This window comes from Zingiber officinale, chromosome 5B (genome assembly GCF_018446385.1).
Source record: "Zingiber officinale cultivar Zhangliang chromosome 5B, Zo_v1.1, whole genome shotgun sequence".
Lineage (NCBI taxonomy): Eukaryota > Viridiplantae > Streptophyta > Magnoliopsida > Zingiberales > Zingiberaceae > Zingiber > Zingiber officinale.
Window position 1 is genome coordinate 93,245,609 of NC_055995.1, and position 23,597 is coordinate 93,269,205.

Genomic DNA, 23,597 nt, shown 5'->3' on the forward strand with positions numbered 1-23,597 from the left:
ATGAGCATAATTAGGATAGGTTCCCAAGTTTCCTAGGCCCTTAAACTTGTTGTGGCCGAAACCTTTAAGGCTTGGTACTAGGTTTCAAGTGTCATAAAAGCATGGAAACCCTAAACCAATTCATAGCAATTATTATAAGGAACATCATGAGCATAATTAGGTTAGGTTCTAAGTTTCCTAGTCCCTTAAACATGTTTGTGGCCGAAACTTGTAAGGCTTGAATCTAGGGTTCAAGTGTCATAAAAGCATGAGAACCCTAAACAAATTTTATAGCAATTATTTCAAGAAACAACATGAGCATAGTTAGGTTAGGTTCTAAGTTTCCTAGGCCCTTAAACATGATTGTGGCCGAAAGTTCATGGAGCATGAAAACAAGTTCTAACCTCACTACAACATGAGCATGTCATATTAATTTCATAACTTGTCTTAAGGAGGATCATGGCATGATTAGTTTAGGTTTAACAATTTTTCTAGGCCCCTAATCCTATCATGGCCGAATACTTAGGAGCATGGAACAAAATTTATTCATCATATAGGCATGAGCATATCATGTTAACAACTTTCTCATCTTGAAGTACTTATCATAAAACGAAAAGAAGCATGCTTGGTTTGAGTCTTTACTTATCTATCTCCTTTATTCATGTTTGGCCGAGAGTCTAAGGGTATGACTCTAGGTTCCAATCAAACATTCTAGCATATGAACATTAGATAAATCCCTACCTTAAGATACATGTTACAAGAAGCATATTGAGCATGTTAAAATTTAGGTCTTTATATTTCCTAGGTCCTTCTTTTTGGTCTTGTCTTGGCTGAAATTCTTCATGAAGTTATCTTAGGTTTTTATGTAACCAAATCTCATAGAAAACACAAAAGCTATTGTACCACAGGTGAGGGAAACTTACATCCTTTCGCTTGTGGTTTTTCTTAAGGAAAAAGGTATCCTAAGAAGAGTGTTTCTTCTTCTTGTACCTCCTTTTGCTTCTCTTGCTTGGAAGGGATGGATCTTGAAGGCTTCTTCTCTAAACTTAGTTTTCTTGGAGAGAAACTTAGCTTAGCTTTTGTAATGAGGAGAGGGAAAGGCTCTTGGTTTCGGTGAAGAATGAGGAAGGAGAAAGAAGGAGGAAGAAACGAAATTTAAATCTCTTGTTTTTCTTCTCCCAATCTATTTATTCCTTTGCCAATGAATCATGTCTTCATTCATTCCCTCAACTCCTCTTTTCCCCCACTCCTTTAATTCCCACGAAAAATAGAGAGAGGGAGGGAAGTAGGAAATTTACCTTTTGCTTGCTTCTTCTCTTAACCAAGAGGAAGAGGAGGTAAGCCACTTGGTTTTCTCTTGCTCTTTTGTTTAGTTTTCTTTTATTTCCTTCTCACCTTTAACTAAATTTTTCATTCCTTTCTATCCAAATATTATTCATCATCCTAGTGGTTATCATACATCAATTTATCTCCATTATTTGTGAGAGGTTCAAGGTTCAATCCTTGACCTCACCTCTTCTTATTCTATTTTTGGTTTCTATTTTCCCTTTTCTCTTATTCTTTTTATTTCTATGCTCTAAAGAAAATAATACTCATATCCTTATCCTATAATTTTCGTGGGTGTTACAGTACCCCATACCTCATAGAAAGTTCATCCTCGAACTTAAAATAACGATGGATACTTCTGTCTCATATCATCTTCCCATTCCCACGTGGCTTCTTCGTATCGTTGATTTTGCCACAGGACTTTTACTAAGGGTATTTCTTTGTTCCTTAGTCTTTTGACGTCTCGATCCAATATCTGAATTGGTCGGCTCTCGTAGGTTAGGTCCTCTTGTACTTGTACTGCCCGTGGTTCGATCACTTGGTCTGTGTTCGGAATGCATTTCTTTAGCATCGAAACGTGGAACACGTTGTGAATGGCTGACATCTCTTAAGGCAGCTCTATTTCGTAAGCTACTTTGCCGATTCTTTTCAGAACTCGGTATGGTCCCACATATCGCGGGCTTAGTTTCCCCTTCTTACCGAACCTCATTACTCCTTTCATAGGGGCTACTTTGAGAAATACTGAGTCTCCGACACCGAATTCCAATGGCCTCCGTCGCTTATCCGTATAATTCTTCTATCGACTCTGAGTAGTTTCTATTCGTTGGCGGATGCTCTGTATAGCCCGGGTGGTGTTATCGATGAACTCGGTTTGGAATCCCATCTCTTTCTTTTCACCGCCTTCATACCAACATATAGGGGATCTACATTTCCTCCCGTACAGAGCCTCGTAAGGTGCCATCCCAATAGTAGCTTGGTAACTATTGTTGTAGGCGAATTCCGCTAGGCATAAATATTGGCTCCAGCTCCCTTTGAATGCAAGTGCGCATGCCCGTAACATATCTTCTAATACTTGGTTAACCCTTTCTGTTTGTCCGTCGGTCTGAGGGTGGAAGGCAGTACTGAATAATAGCTTCGTACCAAGAGTCTTCTGGACGCATTCCCAAAAATGTGAAATGAAACGACCATCTCTGTCTGAAATGATGGTCTTAGGAATCCCATGAAGCCTAACAATTTCCTTGACATATAATTGAGCCAGTTGCTCAATTGAATAAGTCATCTTGATTGCTAGAAAATGGGCGGATTTGGTTAATCTATCCACAATTACCCATATGGCGTCATAGTCGTTTATTGTCTTGGGTAATCCTGCTATAATGTCCATAGAGATATCTTCCCATTTCCATTCTGGAATTTGGACAGGTTGCAGTAATCCTCCAGGTCTCTGATGTTCTGCTTTAACCCTCTGACAGGTCAGGCAGGTACCGACATACTAAGCCACATCTCTTTTCATACCGGACCACCAGAATTTCTTTTTCAAATCTTGGTACATTTTGGTGGATCCTGGGTGCATTGTATAGGGTGTTGAATGAGCTTCCTCTAGTATCCTTCTTTGCAACTCTGGATCCCCGGGAATACATAATCGATCCCTAAGGTATAATATTCCATTGTCCGCGATCCGGAATCCGTCATTCTTTCCTTCTAGGGTTTCTTGTTTAATCCTTTGGAGACTTTGGTCACTGGTTTGTTTCTCCAATAGGTTGTCGAATAATGTGGGTGCTATGGTCATGGTAGAGAGCTACCCGGACATATTTTCGACCCATTGACTCGGAATATCCCTCGGTTTCCCGACAATTTCGAACACTGGTTCGCCTTCAGCACCAGATATAGCTTTAGCATATTGACTAAAAGTAGATAACTGACCTGTGACGACAGTAGAGGCGCTCGCCACATCTTCTTTAGTAAGCGAGAAAACCTTGGCGTTCGTTGTAGTTGGCGGGGCTTCCAATCTCCCTTGGCTAATCGGTATTCCTTCAATAGTAGCTTGCATCTGATGTAGTTGTGAGGGGGTACTCTTGTTCTAGTTGTTCGGTTGGGGTGGTGTCTGAAACCGGTTAGTGCAATCTCTGGCCAGATGTCCTTCTCCTCCGCAATTATAGCATCTTCTTGTACCCTTGTGGCATACTCCGGAATGCAGCTTTCCACAAATAGTGCACTGGGGGTATTTCAGTTGCTTATTCACTGAGCCACTTTTAGCATTGTCCCATTGTTTCCTTTTTCCGGCAGAGGTCCCTTTCCAGCTTGTTTTGGTACCTGAGGGTCTCTGTCCTTCTGTTCAGGCCTGACTCTTATTCTCGTTCATTACTTTCTGATAATGTTCTGTGATTAGGGCACTGTTAACCAATTCTTCTGTAGTCTGCGGTCTATTAATTCCGCCGGCAACGTTCAGAGCTATCTCGGGTCGAAGCATCTTCAGCATCAGTTTGACCCTTTCTCTTTCTGTGTGAACCAACTCCGGACATAGGCGTGCCAAACGGTTGAAGCGTTTTACTGCTTCGTTCACTGATAGGTCATCTTGCTGAAACTCGGTGAACTCGTCGTAATGTCGGTTCGTTACTTGCATATGGAAGAACTCCTCGAAGAACTCTGTCTCGAAGTCCGTCCATTTCATCAGATTAATCTGTCTCTTTGCCTTTACTCTTTCCCACCACATCCTTGCGTCTCCGGAAAAGCAGAATGATACACATTTGATATTTTCCGATACGGACCAGTCCAGTAATTCCACTATGCTTTCCACTGTCTTGAACCAGGCCTGAGCGTCCCATGGCTCGCAAGTACCTGAGAAGTTTTCCGGATTCAGCCTTAGCCACTGTATCAAGTAGGTCTCCTGTCAGACCACTAGGACAGGGGCCATCGGTGGTACTGGTGCAACTACTGGGATGACGGGCACTGCATTCTGATTTACTGGCGGGGTGGCAGAATTTCCTTGCTGACCCATCAAAGTCGTGATCAGCTGTTGTTGCTCCGTGATCTGACGTTGGAGGTCGGTAACTACCTGAGTAAGATCGGGTGGAGTTGTTGTCTCGTCTGCTCGGGTAGTACGTCTCCTAGCCATGCTTATCTTCATTAAATGACAATAAATTATCGTTATTTCTATCCAGGCTAACATAAGGTCATTATTGTTCTTATCCTACCATCATGCATACCTAAACTAGAACTTTGACTTATCATCATAAAAATAAAAAAAATAAAAAAATAAACAAGTAAATATGCATAACATTAAAGCATCATAGAAGAATTAATTTAAGCATATAGATTCTTACTTGGAGCAGCAGGATGGAGGCTTGACATGTGTGTAGTGAAAAGGCTAAACCTCGCTCTGATACCAAACTGTAATGCCCCGCCCCTTCCTGCTCAAGATGACGGGGGTTACTTATCTTTTCTCCTTAAAACAGCGGAAGTCTTATCTATAGTATATTTTCATTTTTCTTTAAAACATTTTCTTTACTTTTCAAATCATCATCACTAACTACCTATCATATGAGTCACATAACATGCTTAACATAAATTTTTAAGCCATAATACTAAAGAGCATGATGAAATGTCATGGAGTCATAAAAGAATGACATAAACATAATTCTTATTAACTAAAAGCAGGTCTTTCTCTTTAGCCGAGTCACTACTACACACGTCCTTCTTGCCCCCCTCCTGCTGCTCCCTTAGTACATGCATTCTTTGCCCTTATCTGTGGTACAAGGAAAGTAAGCTGTGAGCACCCAAGACTCAGTAAGATCCTTTCCTACTCACAAAAAAAACCGTATAGCATGACTAAAACACCAAGGCATAAAGCAATAAGACAACTCATCATATCATGTATAGAAGCATCATACATAACATAATCATAAAGTTCATCCTAACATAACATAACATAATCATAAACATTATGGCATATCATGATAAAATCATAAAGTGCATCCTAGCATAACATAATCATGATCATAGCATATCATAACATAATCATAAAGTTCATCCTAACATAACATAACATAATCATAAACATTATGGCATATCATGATAAAATCATAAAGTGCATCCTAGCATAACATAATCATGATCATAGCATATCATAACATAATCATAAAGTTCATCCTAACATAACATAACATAATCATAAGCATCATGTTATATTGTAACATAATCATAAAGGGTTATGCGAGATGACTTTCAAAAACATGATTCATGCAATAATATATGCAACATGTCCTTTGAAAACTTATTACATACATACTTAAACATAATCATAACATGATTAGGGCCCCGGCTTGTACCACATACATAAATACGCGCATCCTATATAGGTCCAAGGTAGCAAGTCTTGAACCCTACAAGGCATACATACTAGGCCCGTTTCTTAGTCCATCGACCTAAGGGCACTTAGGAGCCCATCCCTAACGAGGCCCGTTTCTTAGTCCATCGACCCCGGGGCGCTTATGGAGGCCACCCTTGGTACAAGCCATATAAAGTAAAGTAGCATGTCATACATATCATGGTTCTTATTATTTCATGCACATCATATTTCTTATCATATCATACTATATAGAATTTGGGCACACAACTCATCATAATGGTATGAAAAATTTGGGCACACAGCACATCATAAATACATGCATAGTTTGGGCACACAGCTCATCATAAATAGTATGCATAATTTGGGCACACAACTCATCATAAATATCATGCATAAATTGGGCACACACCTCATCATAAAGGTTACCATCATACATAGATCATAAGTGCACATAATTAAACATAGAAACATAGCAAGTTCTTACCACATCATAAAACATTGCATGTGAGATACATGGAAAATCATATTTAGATTTCTAACCCTAATGTCATATAGTAGCCGAAACATATAGTGTGATTTAGGTAAAAAAAAACCCACATACAAGCATGTGAACCCTAAACCAATATCATATCATATACCATAAGGAAACATCATGGGCATGTTTAGGTAGGGTTCTATGTTTCCTAAGCTTATAAACTCATCATGGCCGAATCTTATCAAGAATTACATTGGATTAAACATCATCATTCAAGCATGTGAACCCTAAACCAATTTCGTAGCAAATATTACAAGGAACATCATGAGCATAATTAGGTTAGGTTCCCAAGTTTCCTAGGCCCTTAAACTTGTTGTGGCCGAAACCTTTAAGGCTTGGTACTAGGTTTCAAGTGTCATAAAAGCATGGAAACCCCAAACCAATTCATAGCAATTATTATAAGGAACATCATGAGCATAATTAGGTTAGGTTCTAAGTTTCCTAGTCCCTTAAACATGTTTGTGGCCGAAACTTGTAAGGCTTGAATCTAGGGTTCAAGTGTCATAAAAGCATGAGAACCCTAAACAAATTTTATAGCAATTATTTCAAAAAATAACATGAGCATAGTTAGGTTAGGTTCTAAGTTTCCTAGGCCCTTAAACATGATTGTGGCCAAAAGTTCATGGAGCATGAAAACAAGTTCTAACCTCACTACAACATGAGCATGTCATATTAATTTCATAACTTGTCTTAAGGAGGATCATGGCATGATTAGTTTAGGTTTAACAATTTTTCTAGGCCTTAATCCTATCATGGACGAATACTTAGGAGCATGGAACAAAATTTATTCACCATATAGGCATGAGCATATCATGTTAACAACTTTCTCATCTTGAAGTACTTATCATAAAACAAAAAGAAGCATGCTTGGTTTGAGTCTTTACTTATCTATCTCCTTTATTCATGTTTGGCCGAGAGTCTAAGGGTATGACTCTAGGTTCCAATCAAACATTCTAGAATATGAACATTTGATAAATCCCTACCTTAAGATACATGTTACAAGAAGCATATTGAGCATGTTAAAATTTAGGTCTTTATATTTCCTAGGTCCTTCTTTTTGGTCTTGTCTTGGCCGAAATTCTTCATGAAGTTATCTTAGGTTTTTATGTAACCAAATCTCATAGAAAACACAAAAACTATTGTACCATAGGTGAGGGAAACTTACATCCTTCTTGTGGTTTTTCTTAAGGAAAAAGGTATCCTAAGAAGAGAGTTTCTTCTTCTTGTACCTCCTTTTGCTTCCCTTGCTTAGAAGGGATGGATCTTGAAGGCTTCTTCTCTAAACTTAGTTTTCTTGGAGAGAAACTTAGCTTAGCTTTTGGAATGAGGAGAGGGAAAGGCTCTTGGTTTCGGTGAAGAATGAGGAAGGAGAAAGAAGGAGGAAGAAAAGAAATTTAAATCTCTTGTTTTTCTTCTCCCAATCTATTTATTCCTTTGCCAATGAATCATGTCTTCATTCATTCCCTCAACTCCTCTTTTCCCCCACTCCTTTAATTCCGACGAAAAATAGAGAAAGGGAGGGAAGTAGGCAATTTACCTTTTGCTTGCTTCTTCTCTTAACCAAGAGGAAGAGGAGGTAAGCCACTTGGTTTTCTCTTGCTCTTTTGTTTAGTTTTCTTTTATTTCCTTCTCACCTTTAACTAAATTTTTCATTCCTTTATATCCAAATATTATTCATCATCCTAGTGGTTATCATACATCAATTTATCTCCATTATTTGTGGGAGGTTCAAGGTTCAATCCTTGACCTCACCTCTTCTTATTTTATTTTTGGTTTCTATTTTCCCTTTTCTCTTATTCTTTTTATTTCTATGCTCTAAAGAAAATAATACTCATATCCTTATCCTATAATTTTCGTGGGTGTTACAGGTTGAGGGTGCCCTCAACAAGTTATATATGCTTGGTTAGACCAGCAACAAGTACAGCAATTGAAAATACAATCTTTCTTCCGTGTGCTGCTCAAAGGACGATTTGATAAAGATGCAACTCGACTCCAATGACTAGAAGCTTCAAGTTTACTAATTCCTTATTTGTCGGTATAAGTTTTTCATTTATATTGTACTTCAAATTGTAACTTCCGAATTGATAGTGATTGCCCGAAGTAAATGCTCAACGAGCGTGGGCCTTGGTGTAGGAGTCGCCATAGGTTCTGAACCAAGTAAAACCCATAGAGTTTGTGTTTGTGTTTTATTATTCCGCTGCATGTTTTACTCTAACGAACGAATTAGCTACAAGCGCTATTCACCCCCCCTCTAGTGCTTTCGATCCTACAAGACTTCTCTGCCTAGTCACGACTAGGGCTTTCCCGATTGAGTAAGTAGCCGATGCACTTAGTTAAATTATCAAATCACAATAAGACTTAACTTGAACATTTGACAATATCAAAACCCAGTTTTAATTCTAGTACATTTTGCACCAATAATCTCCCCCTTTTTGATGTTTGGCAACTCAGGTTCATAGTTAAGTTTAAAATATGCAAAGATAAGTAAACAAACATTTTTCTTTAACTCTCTCTCTGAGTTTAATAACTCCCCCTGAATTTATGTCATAATATCTCTCTCTCTTTGACACACATAAAAAAATGGGAGAATCAACAAGTTTGAAATTTTTCAAGAGAAAAAAAACTAAGGTTCGAAGGAAAAGACTTTGAAAAGTTTTGTAACCAAAGTTTTTTCAAAAATAAGTTAGAATTTATGATTTTAAAAATTTTCTAAGAAAACACTGAACTAGAAGATGTAGTGTAAAAACTTTTCACTAATTTTGAATTAAGATTATTATGTTTTAAGAGAATAAATTGAAACTTTACATGGATAATCATATAACTTAAAAAAAATCAAGAAAGCATAAATTGCTAAGGAAAATAGTAAACTAAATTTTGAAATTTAATCTTTTAAAAAAAATTAAGATAAAAAATTTAAGAAGAAATTTTTTAATAAAAAATATTGCTTTAGGAAAATTTCTAGGAAAATTTGTCTTGAAATAAATTAAAAAATGATGTTAATGCTCCCCTTAAATTTATATTTTCCTACAAGTCCAATCATGTCTGAAATACATAAATTTTGAAATTAATTAAAAGAAATATATACATCTAGGAAATAGTTCTTAAAAAAATGTCCAACTGTCGTATCTAGCTGACTACCATAAGATAGCAGCTGCTAACTAAGGTTAGTCAATTTGAGTATTTGTCTCCAACAAGTTTTTACTAACTAAATTACTCAAATTGATCAATGTATACTTTTAAAGTCCAGATTTATATCGATGCACTAACATAAGTATCTAAAATCTTAGGATAAGTTCTAAGCATCTCACACCATTGTATATTTTATAATACACAAATAAAGTATCCTACTGTACTTGTAAGATGTTGGCTGCTAAAACTATAGGAGCATAATGTTCTATGGTAAATTCTAGGCTATTCCATAAAGATAATTTGGAAAACCAATTTTGGAAACAACTTTTGAAAAAGAGAATTTGAAAACATAATTTTGAAAAACTTGATAATAATATATTTTAAAAGAAATTGTAAAACCTATTCTATAAAACACATTCCTAATTGTCTAAAAGATAGTAAGCATAAGACTAAACAAAATCTAAGCAAGCAACTAAAATATCCAGTTGTACCATCAAGTCACAAATGTGTCAAAATAAGTATCAAGATCTAATAGTCACTCGTTAAGGTCATTGTATGCAGAGTGAAAGTAATTGAACATCCTACGTTGCTCCTCCTTAAAAGCATTAGCTCGATCAGTAATCTCCTGATGAAAATCTACAAGTTGTCCCTAGAGAGAAGTGTACTAATCATGTATCTTGGTTTCTAGGGAGTCAAATCATCCGAAGATGTCATCTTGGAGATGACTAAAAAAGTTACTAGTCGGTGGAGGAGGTGCCTAAGAGGTGCCTTAACCCACATAAAAAATAGGTGTCATGGCGAATCCCAGATCAAAAGATAGCTGGTGAGGCTCCTCGACTGCAATTGACTTTTCCTCAACAATGGTCCCCTCTCCTTCAAGTTGGATGTATCATGGATGGGTCCGCTTATACACCAGTCCCTCTGTGCTAGTCCTGATCCCAGCCAAAGATAACTGTCTAATCCCAACTAGGTCAAAATCAGACAACTTTATCAACTCTCCTGGATGAACTCCTACCCCTAGTGATGCAATGTATGTAGTGAGAACATGACACTAGATCATATGAACATTATTCGAGGTGTTGTGCCTTGAATAGTAGATAATAGATCTAAATACCTAGCAACCTAAATCAAAGTTTAGTTGGTGTCTCAGTGCGTACATCAGAAAAAGATGTACTGGACGCAAAACTCCCTAATCTATCGATGACAGTGAATGAATGCAAGACACAACTATCTTATAAAGTGCATTATCATGTTGGCTCATTTGGATGGATGACATTTTTTTGGGGCATTGTCCCTTAAAGAAGTCAGCATACATGAGATCAAAAGTCAGATGAGAGAAGGGGTCGGGTAGTACATCAAAAAGAGAGGGACAAAAAAAGATGCGGTTAAACGAGGGTCAAATTTGTAAAAATCTAAGAAACATGTCAAGGTTAAACAACATATTTTTGGATGCTACTTTGGTTTTATAGTGATGAGATCAATTTCACATAAGTTATGATAAAATTTAGAACACAGAATTGAGTTATATGCATATCGACAGAAAATAATGTTGTCTAGTAAAAAATGTCAAGTTATATCTATGACCTCTGGATAATATGTTTGATAAAATGGGAGGTCAAGACACCGGGTCACTATCACTTTAAATTTTTTTATTTTTTACTGACTCATGTAAATCCTTAGTTGAAAACTTAGGGTCTTGGCTAGGATTTAAGGAGTTAGCCTTCCTTTGAGCAGTCGTACGACTTTATTCACTATTATTAAAAGAATTTGATAAATAAATTGAAATTAGAAATTGAAAGAAGAAATGGATAGATGTTACCGAGGCATTGAGAGTCTTTTACCAAGCGAGACTTTCAGCGAAAAGTTGAGTACTCAGTAAGAAGAGGAACATTGGTTTTGATACCTCAAGCCCCAACCCCGTCAATTCTTTTTTACCGTTTTGTTGGTCTGCCGATCATAAGGATCAGTCAACTGATCCTTTTAATACATGCAAGGTGGACAAATTAAGGATGAGCATTAGGTTTTCGGTCAACAGATAATGGAGTTCGGTCAACCGATAACTTGATTATGCACGACTTTTTTGTGACAATCCGCATGGAATTAGGTGTTTTGGTTGACAGAACAAATCATTCAATCAACCGATCAATTAATGATTCCCACTTCGGCTTGGTTATTCGGTAGACAAAACATGGGATTCGGTCGATTTATCTATTTATAATTTTTTTAAAAAAATTAGAAGTAGACCAAAGTTTAGATTTTTCCTACGTCATCTCACTATTTCTATGTTATCAATCATGATTAGCCTAAGTTTGTGTGAAATGATTTTAGAGTTAAGTTTTATAGTTGAATTAGCATTTAAAGTTAAGGCAAAGTTAATAATTAAAAGCTTAAGTTAACATTTTAGGTTAACTTCGTTAGAATGTAATTAGTTAAACATTTGGAATTCTTTTGTTAAAATTTGTTTTAAGTAAATTTTATTTGACTTGATTAAGATTAGTTTCTTTTGATATAGTATTTATTAATTTATGGTTTAGTTAAAAGAATATTAAGTTTTAACGGTTTTGATTTTAATTATTTTTTGAGTTTATTTAATTTATTATTTTTTATTAAATTTTTATTAATATTTAAATTTATTAATTAGTAGAGGTAATAATTAATTGATTAATTTAAATTAAGATGGATTAATTCAATATTAGTTTATTAATTTATTAGAGTAGTTAATAATTTATTAATTTATTGATTTATTTAGATTTGATTAGTTGTTAATTTTATTATTTTGTTTTCTTAATTAGTTTGAATTATTAAGAATTTTTGAAAAGGTTGTTTGATTCATGTTAGATTCAAACTTAACTTTGGGTTCATCAAGAAGAAGTTTATAGGGTAAGTATTTAAACCGTGGTTAGTCACAATGGACATCATTAAAGTAACCACATCTGATATAACTTCCAAAAACAACATTCTGGTTTTGGTCTAACTAACTTATGTTTGATTGGGGTAGTTTCAGTCAAATCCAGTAAGTTTAGGGCACAAGGTAAAACACATATGATTCACCCTAAACATGTCTTTGACAGAGTTTCCTTAACGTACTATCATCTCAATCCATTCCGATGCTATATTGTTAGGATTTTGTAAACTTAACCATTTTAATCTAAGCAGAAAAATATACCTAAACCTAAGCGTGCATATTTAATCAATCAAGTATGGTAAACAGTATTTCTATTTGCTCCCCATGAGTCATAGCTTAGATATGGTCTATCTAAGAGAAGGATCTTACTCTTGGGAATCAAATATTGATTTGATTCAATTTGTTTAGTTAAACATGATTTAGGTACCCATGCTTAGACTTGTTTTCTAACGTTTTGACTAAGTAAAGACAAGTATGATCTGTTGGTTGTACTTGGTTTCTATCTGAGTCCAAATCTATTGTACATTGTTTTTTGCGATCTAAATACCATATTTAGACACTTGAATTCCAAATCAAACTTTTCCAACATCTTTTTGAGTCGATCTATTTGACTTTTCAAGTTAGAATTTTTTTCCTCAAGTTTTGCAACTTGAGTTGAAGTTCCAACTTAAACTTGGTTAGTTGATTGATTCAAGTTAACTTACTCCTTAAGGTGATCCGTTTCCTTAAGTAGTAAGTTATTTTGTTCTATAAACTTAGTTAATTTTTTAAACAAGCATTTTATAATTTTAAATAAATTTGACTTGGAAGAAAATTTTACAATATCAGGACCTTCAAAAATGAATACGAATATGTAGCTTCTCTCGGACACGGTGTCAGATTCAAATTCATACTCTTCCTCGAACTCAGATTCGTACTCTTCCTTGGACTTTGATTCTTCATTTTTTTCCATAAAAGCAAGATGACTCGAGTTCTTCAATTCTCCCGCGTCGGATTCCTTTGTAACGACCCGGCCCTTTGGCCTCTTGGGCGGCCATTGTGGCGGACCAACTGGCGGCCCTTATGTCGTCGGCCCATTTGATGACCTCTAATGTCGTCGACCGACGACTCTTTTTGGCCGTGTCGTTACTCACTAGGACTTTCCACCCCTGGCCAGTGGATTTTTGCCTCCACCAGGATTCGAACTCCAGACCTCCAGGCTTAAGTACTAGAGTTTATGAATCCTGGTAGCCAAGTGAGCGGCAGGACTTCCCAGGGGGTCACCCATCCTAGTACTGCTCTCGCCCAAGCACGCTTAACTTCGGAGTTCTGATGGGATCCGCTCACTTGGCTACCAGGATTCATAAACTCTACTACTTAGCCTGGAGGTCTAGAGTTCGAATCCTGGGGGAGGCAAAAATCCACTGTTAGGGGTGGAAAGTCCTAGTGAGTAACGGCACGGCGAAGGGTCGTCGGTCGACGACATGAGAGGTCACCAAATGGGCCGACGACATAAGGGCCGCTATTTGGGCCGCCATAAGGGCCGCCCAAGAGGCCAAAGAGCCGGGTCATTACATCCTTGGAAGACAATTCATCCCAAATCGCTTGGAGAGCTTTCTTTCTTCTTGTAGATTTTGGCTTCTCCTCCTTCTGATTTGTGCACTCGTGTTTGTAGTGGCCCTACTTGTTGCATCCATAGCACATTACTTCTAATTTAGTTGGGTTCTGATTGATTGGTACTTTCTTCGTCCTTCTTTTGAACTTCCTCTTGGTGAACATTCTTCGGACCATGTTCACCAATTCTTCTTCATTTGTTGAGTCTGAGTCTGACTCACTTTCAGGTTCACTTTTTGTTCTGGATTTTGTCTTCTTGCTTGATTCTACATACAAGACAATTCCTTTCTCAGCTTAACTCAAGTTAGACTATTCGTGAAATTCTAATTCACAAAAAAATTCATCTAACTTAATAATTAAAAGGTCCCTAAAGACTTTGTAAGCATCTACTATCAATGTCCATAAAGCATTTTGAGGGAAGACATTCAAGGCATACCTTATCGTGTCACGATTTTCTAGGAGATGTCCAATTAGATGGAGGCCATTGAGAATGTCTTTGAGTAGTGCGTGCAGTTGGGTGGTAGTTTCTCTAGGAAGCATTTTGATATTGAATAAATTATTCAGTAGGAGATCTCTTTTTGTTACCTTGGAGTCATCTGTTCCTTCGTGTAGTTTTACCAGAAGATCCCAAGGCTCTTTTATATTCTAATAGGGTCTGGCTTTGTTTAGTTCTTTCCATAGTTAAGTTGTACTGGATGGTGCTTATGGCATCGTAGTTCATTTGTGCCTTCTTAATAATCGGGGTAGTCCAATCTTCTGACTCTATAGGCTTTCTATCTTGTATTGGTGGTGTGTATCCCTTCAGTATAGTAACAGAGCTCGATATCGGACTTGAGGTAGCACCTCATTCTATTCTTCAAGTAGCTAAAGTTTTCTCCCTTGAATAGTGGGGGATGAATTGTGCTGTAACCCTCTCGGTAGAAATTTGACATTCTTATACAAAAGAATTTACAACAGAAGATTTTCAAGACTTTCATCTTGAGATTAGCAGGGTGACATAAATGATAAAAGAATATTACTTAATATTAAAGAAAAAAACATCTTTAAAGAAAAAAACATCTTTAAGGAAAAATATTTTTTTTAAAATTGTTCGAAAGACTATTAAGTTATTTCATAGTCAATCTGACTCTTATACCAATTGATAGATCGAAAAGACACGATAAAGGAGGAGGAGGAGGAGGAGGAGCAGGGGGGTGGTAAATATCGTTTGGTTTAAAAACTTTTATCTTTTATCAAAGTAAGCAGTGGAATAGAAAAATAGAAGTAATGCAAGTGACTCGTTTGGTTACTTGGTTCAGAGCCTATGTCGACTCCTATTCCAAGACCCGCGATCCTTGATCACACCATTGGATAATTCACAATAATCCTTCTTTCCAAAACGTTCAGAAATAAGCAATTCATACAATGAAAAAGAATGATAGCAACACACAATTATCTTCTTGTAAATGATGCAAGCTAAAATGTAAATTATACTGACAAAGAATAGATGTTGAAGCTCGTCAACACTTCTCAGCATAGCAGCTTGCATGTGAAGTTAAGGAGGAGAACAGTAGAAGCATGAGTAGAGTGTAATAGAGGATTGTGTAGAAAAATTTATTCAGTCAGCTCAGATCTCAAGGTTCTTTTATAAGCTAGGTTCGGTTGACCAAAAAGTCATTCGGTCAATTGATCCTTTTGGTCTACCGATCACACTATCGGTCGATGAAACATCCTCCCTTCTTTCTTTGCTGAGATCGAATCTTCACACAATTAATGATCATTTAATGATCAGTCGACTGATAGACTTGATCGGTCGACTGATCCTCTGGTTTCTTTTTTTGTAGATCTGATCTAATATGATCTCTTGTACATTCCTATTTAGGTTCGGTTGACTGATCCTTGAGTTCAGTCGATTGATCCACCTTGAATACCAAATGTGCTCTACTCAACCAGAACTCTGTGCTTAGTTAGCTAGGTTTGGTCGACTGATCATGTTGTTCGATCGACTGATACTATCAATTTCTACAAAATCGTGTTGGTTTTACAAGTATAAATAGTCAACTGCAAAATAAAGTTAGCTCAGTATAATAATGCATAAGTAAGAATAGACAGTAAAATCTATCTTGATCTCAATTTGGAAATCTCTTGGTTTCTCCAGTTAGATCAGCGACCTAGGGTTTGTCCCTTCCCAGGACACGACCTCCATGTCACTCCACTCCAGTTGCTTACCTCAACCTACCTACTAAACATCATGTCTTCAAGACATGTTTGGTCTTTGGCTCAACATCAAATTGACTCACCAGGACTTCCTCATGATATCAAGTCCTCAAGACCTATCGAATCCAACTGCCAGGTGTCAGGTCCTCAACCAACCTAGACTTTCTGCTTGGCTTTCATGATCTGCTAAGACTTCCCTGCCTAGCCGTGACTAGGGCTTTCCTAGTTTAGTTAGCAGCCTGTGCACTTAGTCAAATCATCAGATCATAACAACACTTAACTTGAATATTTGACAATATCAAAACTTAGGTTTGATTCTAGTAAGCAGTCTTGCTCGCTTATAACTCACATAGGGATGAGAGTCTAAGAGGCTGACTGGATGGTCATTGAGATATGAGAGCCCTGCTCGCTTATCACTCACATGAGGGCGAGAGTTTGGGAGGTCGACTGGTGGTCGTTGTGACGTGAGAGCCTTTGTCGCTTATAACTTGAACGGGAGAGAGAGTCTAGGATATCGACCAGATGGTTGTTGAGACATGAGAGCCTGATCGCTTATAACTCGCATAGGGGTGAGAGTCTGGGAGGCCGACCAGATGGTCGTTGAGATGTGAGAGCCCTGCCTACATATAACTATCACGGGGGTGAGAGTCTGGGAGGCCTACTGGATGGTCATTGAGATGCGAGAACCCTGCTCTCTTATAACTTGCATGGGGGTGAGAGTGTGGGAGGCCGACCGAATGGTCGTTGAGACGCGAGAGCCCTGCTCGCTTATAACATGCACAGGGCGAGAGTCTAGAAGGCCGATCGAATTGTCATTGAGACGCAAAAGCTCTGCTCGCTTATAACTTGCACGGGGGTGAGAGTGTGGGAGGCCGATCGGATGATCATTGAGATGCGAGAGTTTTGCTTGCTTATAACTCGCACTCGGGTGAGAGTTTGGGAGGTCAATCAGATGGTCGTTGAGACACGAAAGGTCTGCTCACTTATAACTCACACAGGGGTGAGAGTCTAGAGTCTGACCGGATGGTCATTAGGATGTGAGAACCTTGTGTTGGTTAATCCTAGGAAAACATACCGGTTCCATTGTACAAAATTTTTGTACAAGTGTCGAACCTTTCCTTAAATAGCCTATTGTGTTCTTTAGAAGTTAAATTAGGAATCGCAGACGGAACTTAACATCATTGATTCCAAATTTAACTTATCTGTTCTTAATGGTTTAGATTTGAATCGCAAGCGGAAATTAACACTATTGATTCAAATATACCTAGATTATTAATTCCATAAATATTAATTTCCAAAATTGGCTTTCAGGACTGCATGGCGAGGCACATGGCCTTCTTGGATATAGGAGCAACCACTACCGCCTAGGCAAAGCCTTTTAAGGAAAGCTAATATTTATTTTCTTAAATAACTCTAGGTTAACCAAACGGAACAATCGAATCACAAGTTCGAAAAAGAAGAAAACACAAACTCGAAAAACTATTTCAAAAAACTAGATCTAATTGCCTCTTGTATTTAGAATTCTTACAAAGAGATAAACTAGCATGATGCGGAAAACAATTGCTAATTATACCTTCTCTTTGTATGCTAATGACCTCGAGATCTTCTGTCGTATTCCTCGCCTCGCCTTGGACGTCGTGTGGGCGACGATCCTCCAAGATGAACACCACCCAAAAGCTTCCTCCTTCTTCTAAAATCCGGCCACCACCACCACCAAGGAGAAGAGAGCAAAGGGAGAGGAAGAAGGGAGAGAGCCGGCCACACCAAGAGATCACCCAAGCAAAGGAATAAGAGTTGTATCTCATGAAGTCCCCTCACCCCTTCTTTTATATTACTTGCCCAAGGCAAATAAGGAAAAACCTTTTACAAAAAATAAAATCATCCAAGAGTTTTTCCTTTTCCCTTTTTATTTTTCCTTTTCTTTCCTCTTGATTGAATCAATCACCAATCAATGGTTATGATCAATCCTATTTGGTTTAGGATTGAATTTGGTTTAATCCTATTGGCTGGCCCTTGCTTGGGCACCAAGCAAGGTGGCCGGCCACAATTAAAAGGAAAGGAAAAATAATTTTAAAAATTTTACAAGAAGAAATTCTCTTATAAAATTTACAAGCTTCTCTTTCCTAAAGTATGAGTTAAAAAAGGAAAGTTTCTAAAAAATTAAAACCATGTTTTAAAATTTAAAAACTCTCTTATAAAATTTCCTTTTTTAACATGATGATAGAAAATTTTAATTTTAAAACTTATCTCCCTTTTTTAAACGATGAGGATGGTTAAAAAAGGAAAGATTTAAAACTTTTAAAACTCTCTATTAAAACATGTGGCCAAATTCAAATAAGGAAAGTTTTAAAAAATTAAAAACTCTCTTTTAAAGCTTATAGTTTTCTACAAAGAGAAGATTTTAAAAATTCAAAACAACCCTCCCTTTTTGAATTATTATGGCCGACCCCTACAAGCTTGGTCACCAAGCTATAGGGTCGGCCCCTTCAAGAGGATGTGGCTGGCCATTGCTTGGTCACCAAGCAATGGTCCGTCCCCCTTCTTGGACACCAAGAAGAGCCTTACATTTGGATGGACTTGAGGCTAAAATGAGGCTACGACAGGGACCTAGAGGAGAAATTGGTTTTGGCCTTCCGATGAGCTTGAGTATCCCGTGCTCGCCCCGAACACACAACTCAAGTTCATCGATAATAACTCATTCCACTAGAGAGTTATTACCGCACTACCGCACCAATCCCAAATTACATTATGGGCTCCTTCTTATCATGAGTGTGTTAGTCTCCCTGTGTTTAATATTACGAATGTCCACTAATTAAGTAAGTTACTGACAACTCACTTAATTAATATCTAGCTCCAAGAGTAGTACCACTCAACTTTATTGTCATGTCGGACTAGGTCCACCTGCAGGGTTTAACATGGCAATACTTATGAGCTCCTCTTGGAGACATTCTCAACCTAGATAACTAGGACACAGATTCCTTCTATAATCAACAACACACACTATAAGTAATATCATTTCCCAACTTATCGGACATATTGATTCATCGAGCAAAACCTCACCCGTTGATAAGTCAAAGAAATAAATATTAAATATATGTGCTTGTTATTATATTAGGATTAATAGCGCACACTTCCATAATAACTAAGGTCTAGTTCTTTTACTAAGTCAGTACAAAAAGAACTTACCTAAATGGTCCTACTCAATACACTTAAAGTGTATCAGTGTAATTTATTAGTCAAGATAAACTAATACTTAATTACACTACGACTATTCTGATGGTTTGTTCCTTTCCATTTTAGTCGTGAGCAGCTTGTTTATAATTTATAGAGAACTGGCAACATGATCTTCTGAGTGTGACACCACACTCCATGTTATCTACTATATAAATTAATTGAACAATTACATTTAACAAATAAATGCAGATATTGACCAATGTGATTCTTTTATTTCAACAAATAAATGTTTACAAAAGCTAGTCTTTTAGTATACACTCTAACACCTTGCTCATTTATAAATCGCACAGGGGAGAGAGTTTGGAAGGTTGATCAAATGGTGGTTGAGACACGAGAGCCCTACTCGCTTATAACTCGCACGAGGTGATAGTCTGGGAAGCTGACCATATGGTTGTTAAGATGCGAGAGCCCTGCTTGCTTATAACTCATACGAGGTGAGATTCTGGGAGGCCGACCAGATGGTCGTTCAGACGCAAGAGCCCTGCTTGCTTATAACTCACATGGGGACGAGAGTCTGGGAGACTAATCGGATGGTTGTCAAGACACAAGAGCCCCGCTCGCTTATAACTCGCATGGGGGCAGGAGTCTGGGAGGCTGACCAGATGGTCATTGACACGCGAGAGCCATGCTCGCTTATAACTTTTATGGGGATGAGAGTTTGGGTGGCCGATTGGATGGTCGTTGGAATGCAAGGGCCTTGATCGCTTATAACTCGAATGGGGGTGAGAGTTTAGGAGGCCGATGGAATGGTCATTGAGACACAAAAGTGCTATTCACTTATAACTCATACATGAGTGGGAGTCTAGGAGGCCAACTAGATGGTTGCCGAGACGCGAGAGCCCTACTAGCACGGGAGTGAGAATCTAAGAGGCCGACTGGATGGTCGTTGAGATGAGAGAGCCCTGCTTGCTTATAACTCGCATGGAGGCGAGATTCTGGGAGGCCAACCAGATGGTCATTGAAATATGAGAGTCCTGCTTGCTTAAAACTTGCATGGGGGTGAGAGTCTGGGAGGCTGACAAATGGTAGTGTTAGTGCAATATCCCTAGGTCAAGGTTGACCTAGTTGACTAAGCTTGAGTTGAATCAAGCTTGAGTCTTGAAGTTTGCTCAAGCTTGAGTCTTGATGTTTGGGTTTCGATGTTTGACAATACATGGAGATTGCAGATGCAATCGTTCATTTGGGGAGATTGTTGATACAACTTCCCTCTGGTCAAGGTTGACCAGTTAGATGTGAAGAAGAGTCAAGTATGTCAAAGGGTTGACCGGATACTTGATTGAGAAGTCCTAACTGGAGGTTAGGCAATTGAAAGTCCTGGTGAGTGAAGTTAGGTAGTTGGGAAATCCTAGTGAGTGAAGTCAGGTGAAAGACCTAGTGAATGAAGCTAGATAGTTGAAAAATCCTAATGAGTGAAGCTAGGTGAAAGTCCTGGTGAGTGAAGCCAGGCAGGTGAAAGTCCCAGTGAGTAAAGCCGAGCAGTGGAAAAATCCTGGTGAGCGAAACCAGGTGAAAACCCTAGTGAGTGAAGGTAGGTGAAAGTCATGATGAGTGAAGTCAGACAGATGGGAAGTCCTAGTGAGTGAAGCTAGGTAGATGGAAAGACCTGGTGAGTGAAGTCAAGCACGTAGAAATCTAGGTGGGTCAAGGTGTTGGTGCGGGGAGCATCCGATGATCGAACATAAGTTTTAATAATAGCAAAGGGTTCAAAGTTATGGTCATTTGTGGTCTAACGTGTTTGAATGAGTTTACAGGAAAGTTCTAAGTGTACTTAGGCAAAAGTCCTAGTTGCAGTTAGGTAGGTGGAAAATCCTAGGGGGTGGTAACCCTAGACAGAAAGTCTTGCCGGGTCGAAGGCTTCGGGCAAAATTCCTAGGGTCGGGGACTCTAGGTGGAAAGTCCTAGTGTCGCGAACCGGGTGGAAGATTGAACGGGTCATGGAGCGAACATCCAATAGAAAGTCCTGGAGCCTCGGGCGCTGAGCAAAAGTCCAGTCGGTCTAGAGGATCAGTCTAGCAACAGGTAAACTCTCCTAAGTGAAGTAGGTGAGGATGTGTCCTGCTGAGGGAACAGTAAGCGTCGGTTCGACCTAGGGTTTCCGGATAAAAATCCAAAGTCAGAACCAGATAGTCGGGTGACTGCCAAATATTTATCTTAATCTTATTTTATTATGCTAAACTCTGTTTTGCAAGATATGTTTTGTATTTTGGATTAACACATCTTGCAGGGAGTGAAAAAGCCTTAAAGCCTCGGATGAACAGTACCTGAGGTGCCCTCAATGGAGCTTTGAGGTGCCTCGGGTGCAATGCCTGAAGTCTCTGTGCAGCAGAGCAGGGGCGCCCTCCATGGAGCTGGAGGCGCCCTAGATGCTGTATGGAGGGTGATGTGCGTAGATTGTATACTCTTGTTTAGCATGTTTTGACGCACATTCTCATATTTGCACATGCTTTATCTATGCATTTTCATACTTCCAGCTTTACTTTTAGCATATTTACCTTTTTTGTTCGGAGATCTTCTTTTGTGTATTTTTTGTACACATGAGTTGATTTTGGAGAAGAAATGATGTCCGAGGCAAGCAAACCAAAGGAGGAAGGCACCATCCTTGTGTGTCACATGGACCTTCCATGGGGGGTTGCCCTGGCCGTGTGAGGTTCACCACCCGTGTGGCTGCAGCAGGAAAGGGAGTGGCCATGGTCGTGTGAGCTTCACATGGTCGTGCCCAGTTTTGAAGCCAACAGGAGTCAGGCCGTGTACACCACACGGCCTTGCAAGCTCTCCAGAATTGAAGTAGTGCTCGGCCGTGTATATCTACACAACCGTGCAACATTTCCAGAGGCCAAGAATGCCCTGGCTGTGTGCACCACACGACCGTGCAAGAGTACCAAAACAGGAGGCAGTGCAGGCCGTGTAGATCTACATGGCTGTGCAAAAGGGGGCAGTGGCAAAGCATGCCACGGCCGTGTGAGCATCACACGGCCGTGTCACCCTGGTAGAGAGGGGAGTAGGGCAGGCCATGTGAGCTTCACACGGCCGTGTCTGGGGATCGTGTGGCGCCCAAACCCCTCCTCTATATAAGGCCTTCTTCAAGATTTGAAAGGGGATCTTCTCCCTTTTGGGGGAGAACGAGATTTGGGGCGTTCCTCCACCTTCTTGGAGGATTTTCTGGTGATTCAAGGGCAGATTCTTCAATGTATCGACTCTGGAATCGAGGATTGGATCCGAAGACCGTTCTTCATCGTAGATAAGCTTTTCTTCCCTTTCTTTTCTTTGATTTGGGATCAAGATGCTTGTAATCTTCTTGTTTTCAGATTTCTTTCCTCATTCTATGGATTAGATCTCTTGTTCTAGGATGGAGGGAGTATTTGTAATGAAGATTTGATATAAAACTCTTGTGGATTTGTCAATTTCCTATTTCAATGATTTTGTCCTATTTTGTATCTCTTTGACCTTGTGTGGAATATTATGATTTGGACCTAATGCCCATTCTTGATTGAATGTTTGAATACCTTGTGGATCTTGTAGAGATTATTTCCCATTCGATTTTCCGAGGGACGTTCGTGACAGGAACAAGCCCGTGTAAGGACGTTTGAGAGATAATCTTGAGGGTGAAATAGGGTTATTCAAGGGGGGTAGGTTAGATTGTATGTGTTCATATCTTATATCTTGATGTGGTTGAGGAGAGATGAATTCTTATGTTGATTATCCGAGGGACACACGTGACAGGCAAGCCTGTGTAAGGACAATATAGATTCATTCCTAATTGATCACATTTAGGTATAGATTTCAGTCATAGGTCGGTTGTCTATTGCATGAGGGAACCGGCAACCTCCTACAAATGATGGACAATTGAGGAATAAAATTTGGTAGATCATTTACATTGAATAATCTTACAAAGAAACTGAAACTCCTAGAACATACCTTTATCATAGCCCTTATTCTTGTTTCTTATTCTTTAGTTTCTATGTTTTACTTTGCATAGTTGTACTTTGTTTTTGTCAATCCATTGATTTGTTGTTTAACTAATTCGCGTTGAGATATCTTTAATGCTTATACTAGTCCCTGTGGATACGATATCTTTTATTATTACTTACGACATTTCCGTACACTTTTGGAACATCAACAGAGGGCGCCCTCCATGGGCTTGGAGGCGCCCTCAGGCGGATAGGCTGCAGGCGAAGCAGGGTTTATCCACACTACGGATCCGACAAGCTTTGAGGGCGCCCTCTGTGCTGTTGGAGGCACCCTCAACGAGCTATATAAGCCTATCTAGCAGCAGCAAAGGAACAACTCGAAATCACAATCCGTCTTCTGTGTGCTACTCAGAGAATGATCCGATAAAGCTGCAACTCGACTCCGAC